Source organism: Lampetra fluviatilis, chromosome 5, assembly GCF_964198595.1.
Source record: "Lampetra fluviatilis chromosome 5, kcLamFluv1.1, whole genome shotgun sequence".
NCBI lineage: Eukaryota > Metazoa > Chordata > Hyperoartia > Petromyzontiformes > Petromyzontidae > Lampetra > Lampetra fluviatilis.
In genome coordinates, this window is record NC_136279.1 from 9,070,894 (window position 1) to 9,080,167 (window position 9,274).

At 53.9% G+C, this 9,274-nt stretch overlaps 1 long non-coding RNA gene across 1 annotated transcript; it reads left to right on the forward strand.

The window, feature by feature from the left end:
• The first annotated feature begins 235 nt into the window (after positions 1 to 235).
• LOC144932213 (uncharacterized) lies at positions 236 to 2,337 on the forward strand. Its single transcript, XR_013636865.1, has 3 exons — positions 236 to 302; positions 439 to 572; positions 2,247 to 2,337. It is a non-coding gene; the product is annotated as an uncharacterized LOC144932213 (long non-coding RNA).
• The last annotated feature ends 6,937 nt before the right edge of the window (positions 2,338 to 9,274 follow it).

Below are 9,274 nucleotides of genomic sequence, written 5' to 3' on the forward strand. Positions count from 1 at the left end.
CCACTCAGAATGTAACAGCCGCCTGGCTGCTGCTGCCTTCCAGCTCATCTCTGGTTCCTTAGTGGCTGTGAGATGCAATTTACATGAACGATGATGCTATATAAAACGAAATATTGATTTTTGTTTTTCACGATCGAACTTGTACTTTGGTCGAGAAAGGCGTAGGGCTCGTGCTGGTAGGGGTTTGAGGATTGTGTGAGTGTTTACGCGCCTGTACCTGTGTGTGGCCGTGCAGTGTGCACTGCCCGCCTGGATGTACCCTGGCTCGGAACATCGTGTACGGAACGTCCGTCTACCGCGGGGTGAGACAACGCACGCAAACACTGCTGTCCCCTCGCCACCACACGAAGCAAGACATACGCAGACACACGCGCGTTGTGGCTCGCGCGTGCTCAGTCAGGGCCATGATAACTCCGTGTGTGCGACTCCGTGGACCAGGACTCGCCCGTGTGCGTGGCGGGCGTGCACGCCGGCGTGGTGTCAAGTGACCACGGTGGGGAGGTCACGGTGCTGAGGCGGCCGGGCCAGAGCCTCTACCCGGGCTCCACGCGCAACGGCGTCACCTCCCAAACGTGATGCGCGCATCCAGCACACACGCGCTCGTCAAAGACAAACATCTTTATAACTGAATGTTGGGGCAAGTGCTGTTCGCAAGCACCTGGAGCGGTGGGGCCGCTGCAACCATGCCCAGCCGCCTTTGTCGCCCGAGTGTTGATATTTACACACTGCAGTCAGTGTCCATTTAAGGCTGAGTCGACCTCAGGGAGGCCCAGGACCAGTTCAGATATTCATCACGAATGTTGGCTGCGAGTGGGAATCAAACTCGGGGTTGTTGTGTTATACGTACGTACGTTGAACTTCGTTTGCATCGTACATAGCCAACCGTGCTAATCAGAGGTGCAGGTTAATAGTGCAGTATGCTAACCGCTACATCCACACAAAGGCGAAGATCCCCCATGTAGCATTAACAGACTGTTGGGGCAAGTGCTGTTAGCGAGCATCAATGAAGGCCGGCACGGCACACGATGGAGTGCACCAGATGACGGTGGTCACCCCCATCGTGTGCTACGTGCGCATCGTATGCCAGGGCTACACGAGCATGCCCTGCGTGCTCATAGAGATCCATGGCTGCACGCCCAGCTGTACAAAGACAAAGATCCTCCGTATAGCCTAAACAGACTGTTCGGGCGAGTGCTGTTAGTGAACACCTATGAAGGCCGATACGGCACATGAAGGGGTGGGTGGCCAGCATCACGCCTGGCCGCTTTTGTCTCCCAAGTGGCGATTTTTACGCACTGCACCAGGTACTTATTTGAGGCTGAGTCGACCTAGGGGATGCCCAGAACCCTGAGTGGGAATGGAACCCAGGTCGCCAGGTTTGTAGCGCGGTGCGCTAGCCGTGACACTCCCACTCCCCACACACACACCTGCACAGCCACACATTCCAGCTGCCATGTGGCCCTGACTGTTGGTGTTGACGCCGCAGGTACGAAGGCACTTGGACAGATTCCTTCGCCTTTGCTGATGGAGGTGATGTAATGATGATGATGAGGATCTATCTCTTGAGTTTTATTATGATCATTATTCCAGATTCACCATGGGGGGAGAGTAAATGACCTGCCAATTCTCAACGGTGTCAACAGTGACGATGCTACAGATCACCAAAATCTCCCCGATGACCTTGATTGTGATCATGATCTTGACAATGGTGTCATCAATGATTAAGGTGATGATGCTTCCATGGGTCATAATTGAGTCCACGTTGTTGGTGATTACGGCTGTGATCGCCGAGTTGATAAAAGTATGATGTTGATACCACCGTGAATAATGCGGTGACGATGATGACGTCTGTGCGGTTGATGTCGACATTGGTAGAAGCGATTACTGTGAAGTCAACGATTGTGATGGAGACGGCGATGTTAACGATGTCCGGAATGATATCAATGACTGTAATAAAAAAAATCGCAGCAAAACCGAGACACAAAGAATTGATGCTTGAATTGAATTGCGTCGTCAGATTGTGAAAATTAATCGAATAGCTTTTTTGGATGAATAATTACTTTCCTGATGATGATGATGACAATGGATATAATGATGAAGGTTATGATGATAATGAGGATGACGACATTGAGATTGATAATGATGACATTGATATTGATAAGGATGACATTGATGACATTGATATTGACATTGATGATATTGATGATGTCGATAATGACAATGACGGTGATGGTGTATGCCAACAGAGCTACGGTGCGAGAGTGCCCAATGGCACGAGTTTGGAAACTCGTGCTACCACGCTGTAACCGAGGCCCTGTCCTGGGCGTCCGCTCGCCGCTCCTGCTTGACCATGGGCGCTGAACTCATCTCCCTGGGGTCCCTCACCGAACAAGCCTGGCTTGAGTCCTTCCTCTACATGGGTGAGACTCTCTCTCTCTCTCTCTATCTGTGAGCCCATCTCTGTGTGTGATCGACCTCTTCCCTGTCTTCTCATGTCTCTCTGTGTCATCGCGTCTCCCCATGTCTCCATGATGCTGTAGTGTTGGGCTCACCGTGGGATTGGAATGAGCTCTTTGCTGTCTTCCTGTCTCCCCGTGTCTCCGTGTCCCCGTAGCATCGGGCCCGCTGTGGATTGGGCTCAATGATTTAGCTGTCGACCGCTACTTCCTGTGGTCGGACGGGAGCGACGTGCGCTACACGAACTGGGCCCGGGGGCAGCCAGACGGAGGCGCCGTCCTGAGGCAGCAGTGTGTGGAGATGAGAGCCTCGGTACGTGTGAACACACACACGCGCGTGTATGTGCACGCATGTGCACCTGTGTGTGTCTTCTTGTGTGTGAGTGTGTGTGTATTGCGCTAGTATAGTGGGCAGCCTCAAATGAGTACCTGGTGAGGTGTATAAACATCACCACTCGGGAGACAAAGGCGGCCGGGCGCAGTGGTAGTCACCCACCCCCTCGTGTGCCGTGCCGACCTTCATAGGTGCTCACTAACAGCACTTGCCCCAACAGTCTGTTAAGGCTACACATGTTTGTATGTGAACACGTGTGTGTGTGTGTACACGTGTGTGTACACGTATGTGTGTGTGTACACGTGTGTGTGTACACGTGTGTGTGTACACGTATGTGTGTGTACATCTGTGTGTGTGCATGCAGGATGGGCGCTGGAATGACCAGATGTGCTCTGTGCCGAACTTTGCTGTGTGCGAGAAACCCAAGAATCATTACCCAGCCCCCTCCGTGCCCCCCATCGTAGACGGCTGTCCACAGGTACACAGGCACCATCAACACCATCATCACCATCACCATCATTACCAGCACCATCATCACCAGCACCATCATCACCAGCACCATCATCACCAGCACCATCAGCACTATCATCACCAGCACCATCATCACCAGCACCATCATCACCAGCACCATCAGCACCAGCACCATCATCACCAGCACCATCAGCACCATCATCACCAGCACCATCATCACCAGCACCATCATCACCAGCACCATCATCACCAGCACCATCATCACCAGCACCATCAGCACCATCATCACCAGCACCATCAGCGCCAGCACCATCATCACCAGCACCATCAGCACCATCATCATCAGCACCATCATCACCAGCACCATCAGCACCATCATCACCAGCACCATCATCACCAGCACCATCAGCAACATCATCACCAGCACCATCATCACCAGCACCATCAGCAACATCATCACCAGCACCATCATCACCAGCACCATCATCACCAGCACCATCATCACCAGCACCATCATCACCATCAGCACCAGCACCACCAGCACCATCACCACCCACACCATCAGCACCATCGCCATGTGTCCTCGTGTGTGCCCGTGTCTCAAGCAGAGGCTGGGCTAAGGAAATTCATGTTGTCTGCTGTGTCCCCGCGTGTGTCTCCAGGGCTGGCTGGGCTACGCGGACTCGTGCTATCTGCTCGACGAGGTTGAGTACGCGCGTGGGTTCGCGAAACTCTTCTGCCACGACCACGGCGCCACCATCGTGCACGTACACGACATGTACGCACGCGAGCGCGTACACACACGCACGCACGGATAAACACGTGCGCGCGCACGGGCACATGTGTATTCACCATCGTAGGCGATTGCGTGCTAATGCATGCGCGTCTGTACCTAGCCGTACACGTGTGTACACGTGTATACACGTGCGTGTTGCGCGCGTGCACCTGTGCAGCTACGAGCAGTCGTTCCTGACGGCCGTGCTGGGCAGCGAGAGCGGGCGCTGGTGGCTCGGCATGGCGGCGCGACCCAACGACCAGGGCGGGGTCGACTTCATCTGGGACAACGGCATGGCCGTCACTTACACTCATTGGGGGCGCAACATGCCCGGTAAGATGCCTGCCTGGGGACACGGGAGGAGCCACAAGGAGATGGGGGACATGGGCATAGCGACACGGGGACATGGAGACATGGGGACGCACAGTGGGACACTGGGACATGGGTCAGCATGGGGACACGGGGACGTGGACACACGGGGACACACGTTAACACGGGGAAACACGTAGACATGGGGGGGGGGGGGATGCAGAGACATGGGGGACACAGAGATGGGGGACACGGGGCATGGGGCCACAGGGACATGGGGGGGACATGGTGAGATGGGGATATGGGGAGACTGGACAACGGGAGATGGGACCACAGTGAGACGAGGACACGCGTACGACTGCCAAGGTGACACATTCACTCTCTCCGTAATGCACCATTCTCCGACGCCCCTCTGGTCCCACCTCCTCCTGAAATCTACTCTACCGAATCGACGCTTGTCCCTCCTTTGTCTCCGCGGCCTGTCCCCCGTGCAGACACGCAGGCGGGGACGTGCGTGACCATGGAGGCCGGAACCTCGGGCGGCGGGCTGTGGCAGTCGGAGCCGTGCGACTCGCGTCTCCGCTCCGTGTGCGAGCGTCCGCGATCCGGCCACACCCCAGCCCCCCCGCAGCCCACCCCACCCGGGGGGTCGTGCCACACCGACCTGGGCTGGGTTGGCTCCACCTCCCTGCACCACTGCTACCAGGTGCGGGGGCGTGGCGGCGCAGCACATGCACGCAAACAGACAGGTACACGCACGCGTATGTTTTCCCCACCCCCCTCCATCCTCAAGCCTCTCAACCCTCTCCCTGACCCCTGAACCTGTGCCACCCACCTTTGACCTACAACCTTGGTACCGTCCCTGTCCAATCTCCAGCCCCAGTGCCTCGCCCCTCTCTAACCTCCGACCCTGGTACGCCTCTTCTCTCTCCGATCTCTCACCCCCCGTGCTGCTCCGCTCTGACCTCTTGTTGTCCGTGCCGCCCCTGCCTGCCCTTCCCCTGCAGATAAACGGGGGGCGGCCGTCCCAGCGGATGAACTGGCACGAGGCGCGGCACGACTGCCAGCTGAAGGGCGCCGAGCTGGCGAGCTTCCACAGCGCTGACGAAGAGGCCTACGTGGCCGGGCTGTCGGCCGGGCGATATCTCTGGATTGGCCTCCACGCGTTGGGCCTCACCGGAGGTGGGCAGTGCCCTCTTTGCAGGGGGATGTTCACCGCTTGCCCGCTTGCTCGTCATCTGATGTGGATTTTGTCAAAGTAGAAATATGGATTTGTAAAAAAATACATATATAATCATCTTGGCTCTTTTGCTTTGGGTTTTAGCGCGTGTTTTTTCGGCACTGAGCACGTGGAGCGAAAAGTGGGATACCGTGCCGAACAACGCACAGCACACCTCGAAATCACGGCAGGGAGATACAGAGTGCAACTCTAACGCATATATACAACAGTATTGTATTTCGATTTAATCGAAACGTCGTGAGAATTTGATTGTTTTATTTTTATTATTTTATTATTTCCGTTCTACGTGACTTTACCGAAAGAACCAAGAATAGTATTGTATTTGCCTTTTCCCTCCAAATTTATTCCAGTTGTGCTGTCAGTGAAATGTCCATTTGGAGTTCTTAACTGAGCAATGCATAACCCAAGTGGGTCGGAGAACAGCCCGTGAAAGCAGAGATTGCAGATCTACTTCGAGCACCTCTACACTGTATAGGTGCTAGAATTTTGAATTTATAATATAACGTTTTCACGCACCAAACTTAATGTTACTTTTGTGTGTGCAACCAGTAGTCACCAGACTGAGACCATCAGCTTGCCACACATTAGAGCGTGGTTTAATCTCATCACGGGCGGCTGAAAACCCGACCCAGCAGCTCACGGGTACCGCTGTGGTTTTCTGCCCTGCGCTGAAAGGACTCCCCCCCCCATGATATTCATGGAGTGCTCTTGCCCCCCCTTGTCTCCCTGTCGCCGTTGTGCGCCCTCACTCTCCCCCCGCCCCCAGAGATGGAGTGGTCGGACGAGACGCCCGTGGACCACATCAACTGGGGGCCGGGGGAACCTAACAACGCGCAGAGCGTGGAGGACTGCGTGGAGATGTCGGTGTCGTGGGGCAGATCCTCCTACTGGAACGACCTCAACTGCGACGCCGTGCGCGACTGGGTCTGCCGCATCCCGCGCTTCATTCAGCCTGTGGTGCCGCCCACTTTCCCACCCGACCAGCCCGGTGAGCACCGCTCGGGAGACGCTGGGAGACACCGGGGGGGGGGCTGGAATGACGGGGGGGGGGGGGAGGAATGCAGACCAACGCGCGGGCACAGGGGCAGGCGTGCGAATGCTCGAGTCACGCAAGAGATGAGCAAGGGCATGGGTGCACGCATGGTGACAAGGTGGCCAGGAGTGGGGCCCCGGCCACACCGCTTGCTCGTGTGCTGTCCTGTCCTTGATGGGTGCTCGCTGATGGCACAAAAGTCCATGTTGGATCAAAGGGGAAGGGTGGGGTGGGTGGTATTTTGGAGGGTGTGTGTGTATGTTTGTGTCTCTGTCGCATAGTAGTTAACGCAACATGGTACAAACCCAAACACCTGAGTTTTGAACACTGGCCACAACTAACATCGGTGGTGAGTGGTATCCAAACTGGTCATGGTCCCTCCTCGAGCTCAACTCAATCATAAATGAGTAGTTGGTGCAGTGTGTAAAAACAATCATCACCTTCTTGTGCGCCGTGCCGGCTTTCATTGACGCTCGCTAATAAGATCGGCCTCAACACCCTGATCAAGGCTACGCAGTGGCAGAGGGATCATTGTGTGTACGGGGCACCTGTGTCTTAGTCTATGAGTGAGTGCGTGTGTGTGTGTCTCTTTGCCCGCAGCCCCCGAGTGTGGCTTCAGTCCAGGCTGGCGCAAGTTCCGTAACGTGTGCTACCTCTACAACGACACAGAGCGCACGGACTTCCACTCCGCATTGGAAAACTGCCTCTCTGACGGAGCCATGCTCGCATCCGTGCACAGCGTGGCCGAGCAGGCGTACTTGTCCGGCCTGGTACGACTGAGATGCGCGGGGACGTGCAGGGACTAGCGGGGACTCACGGGGACTCACGCGGGACACTTTTGCAACACCCGGGGACAAATGAAACACGCTGGGAAGGGCGGGAATACGCGGGCACGCACGGGGATGCCCGGAGATGAGTGGGAATACACAGGGGCTCGCGGGAACATGCGAGGATACGCAGGGATGCACGGGAAAATGAACATGTTGATCGGGCGTACTTCTCTGCCCCTCGAAATGCCAGAATTGTGACACGTCGTAGAAATATCGGATGGCTTTCCTTGCCTAGTTGATGATGCCAGAGCTTTTGTGTTGTAACGGTCAATGGCGTCGATGTTGTAGTTGGTGGTGTTGATTTTGTTGATTTTCAGGTGGGCAGAGGAGATTCAGCCCTGTCGTGGATTGGACTCTGGGAGATCGGGAACATCGAGGGCCAGTACAGGTGGGTCGATTCACGAGGACACATGGGGGGACACATGGGGGGACACGTGGGGGGACACATGGGGAAACGCGGGGACAGGGAAGCACTGGGACATAAACAGGGACACGCATGTGAAAATGGAAAAATGGGGACACAAAGACACACACACACCCATAGACCTGTTAATTAAACTGGGCAAGTCACGAGTTCATATCCTGGACAGGGGCCAACTGCGCTATCATCAGCATCATCTCTGCCAGGTCAGTAATATGAGTACTGATTTGTTGGAAGTCAATAGTCTCCGTCTAATGGAGACTCGACCCCTTCCATAATAACGTTGAATTTCCCCCACTAACTGAGGGCCAACGAAAACGAATTTGCTGAGATATTTATACAAACACGCGCGAGAGAAACACACGCACACATACAAACATACACATTGATCAACACACGCGCGCGCACACTGTTACATGCACACACGTGCACAGATGTAGCTGCACGGCCAGTGTGTCTGCATCTGTCTGTGTGTCTCCCTGGGGGTGTGCATGTGTCTACGTCTGTGTCATTTCACCTGTCTCTATTGTGTCTGTATCTATGGTGGTGTCTGTGTCATTGTGTCCATGTGTCATTACGTTTATGTATTTGCCTCTCTGTCCCATTGTGTCTGTTCCTCTATGTGTCCGCATTTCATTATGTCTGTGTCTCATTGTGTGTCTTTGTATCTGTGTCTCATTATCTTTATGTCCCATTGTGTCTGCGTCTCTGTGTGTCTGCGTCTATATGTGTCCGTATCTTACTGTGCCTGTGTCTCTATGTGTCTGGGTCTTTATGTGTCTGAGTCTCTATGTCTCTGGGTCTCTTATGTGTTTGAGTCTCTGCGTGTCTGCGTTTCTATGTGTCTGGGTCTAACCGTGTGATGCACACTCGAAATGATGAACGTGGGCAGGTGCTCCAAACGTAGAGCAAACACATTTATTGTGGTTAATCTGTAAGATGCAACAGCACGTGTGTCACACACAGCAATCCTCAACCGAGTCGCCATCAATCACGTGACTGGTGTACCAGTCCGGTTAATCAATAACAGTTTATCTTAAACCCAATTCTACGACTGATAAACCATCGTTGTCTTTGACAATCACCTTTACACTTCACTATTTGAATATTACTTTAATCCTAAGCTGTATGTCTATCTATACCATCCACTTATATCGGTATCTTACACCCATTATCTGGACTGTATGTGTACAGTATACGTACTGTACTTGTCACCATTGTACAACTTACTACTGTACATGTGTTCTATTCTCAATAGCATTGCAAGTAGTCATGGGCATGCTTATAGAATAAACAGTATTAGGGTTAGAGACTTACAAGTATTAACTACAGCACGTCATCCTTTACAGTGCACAGAGCTAAAACCCCTATTTAATATATCACAAAGTAACAATTCAAAGCCAAG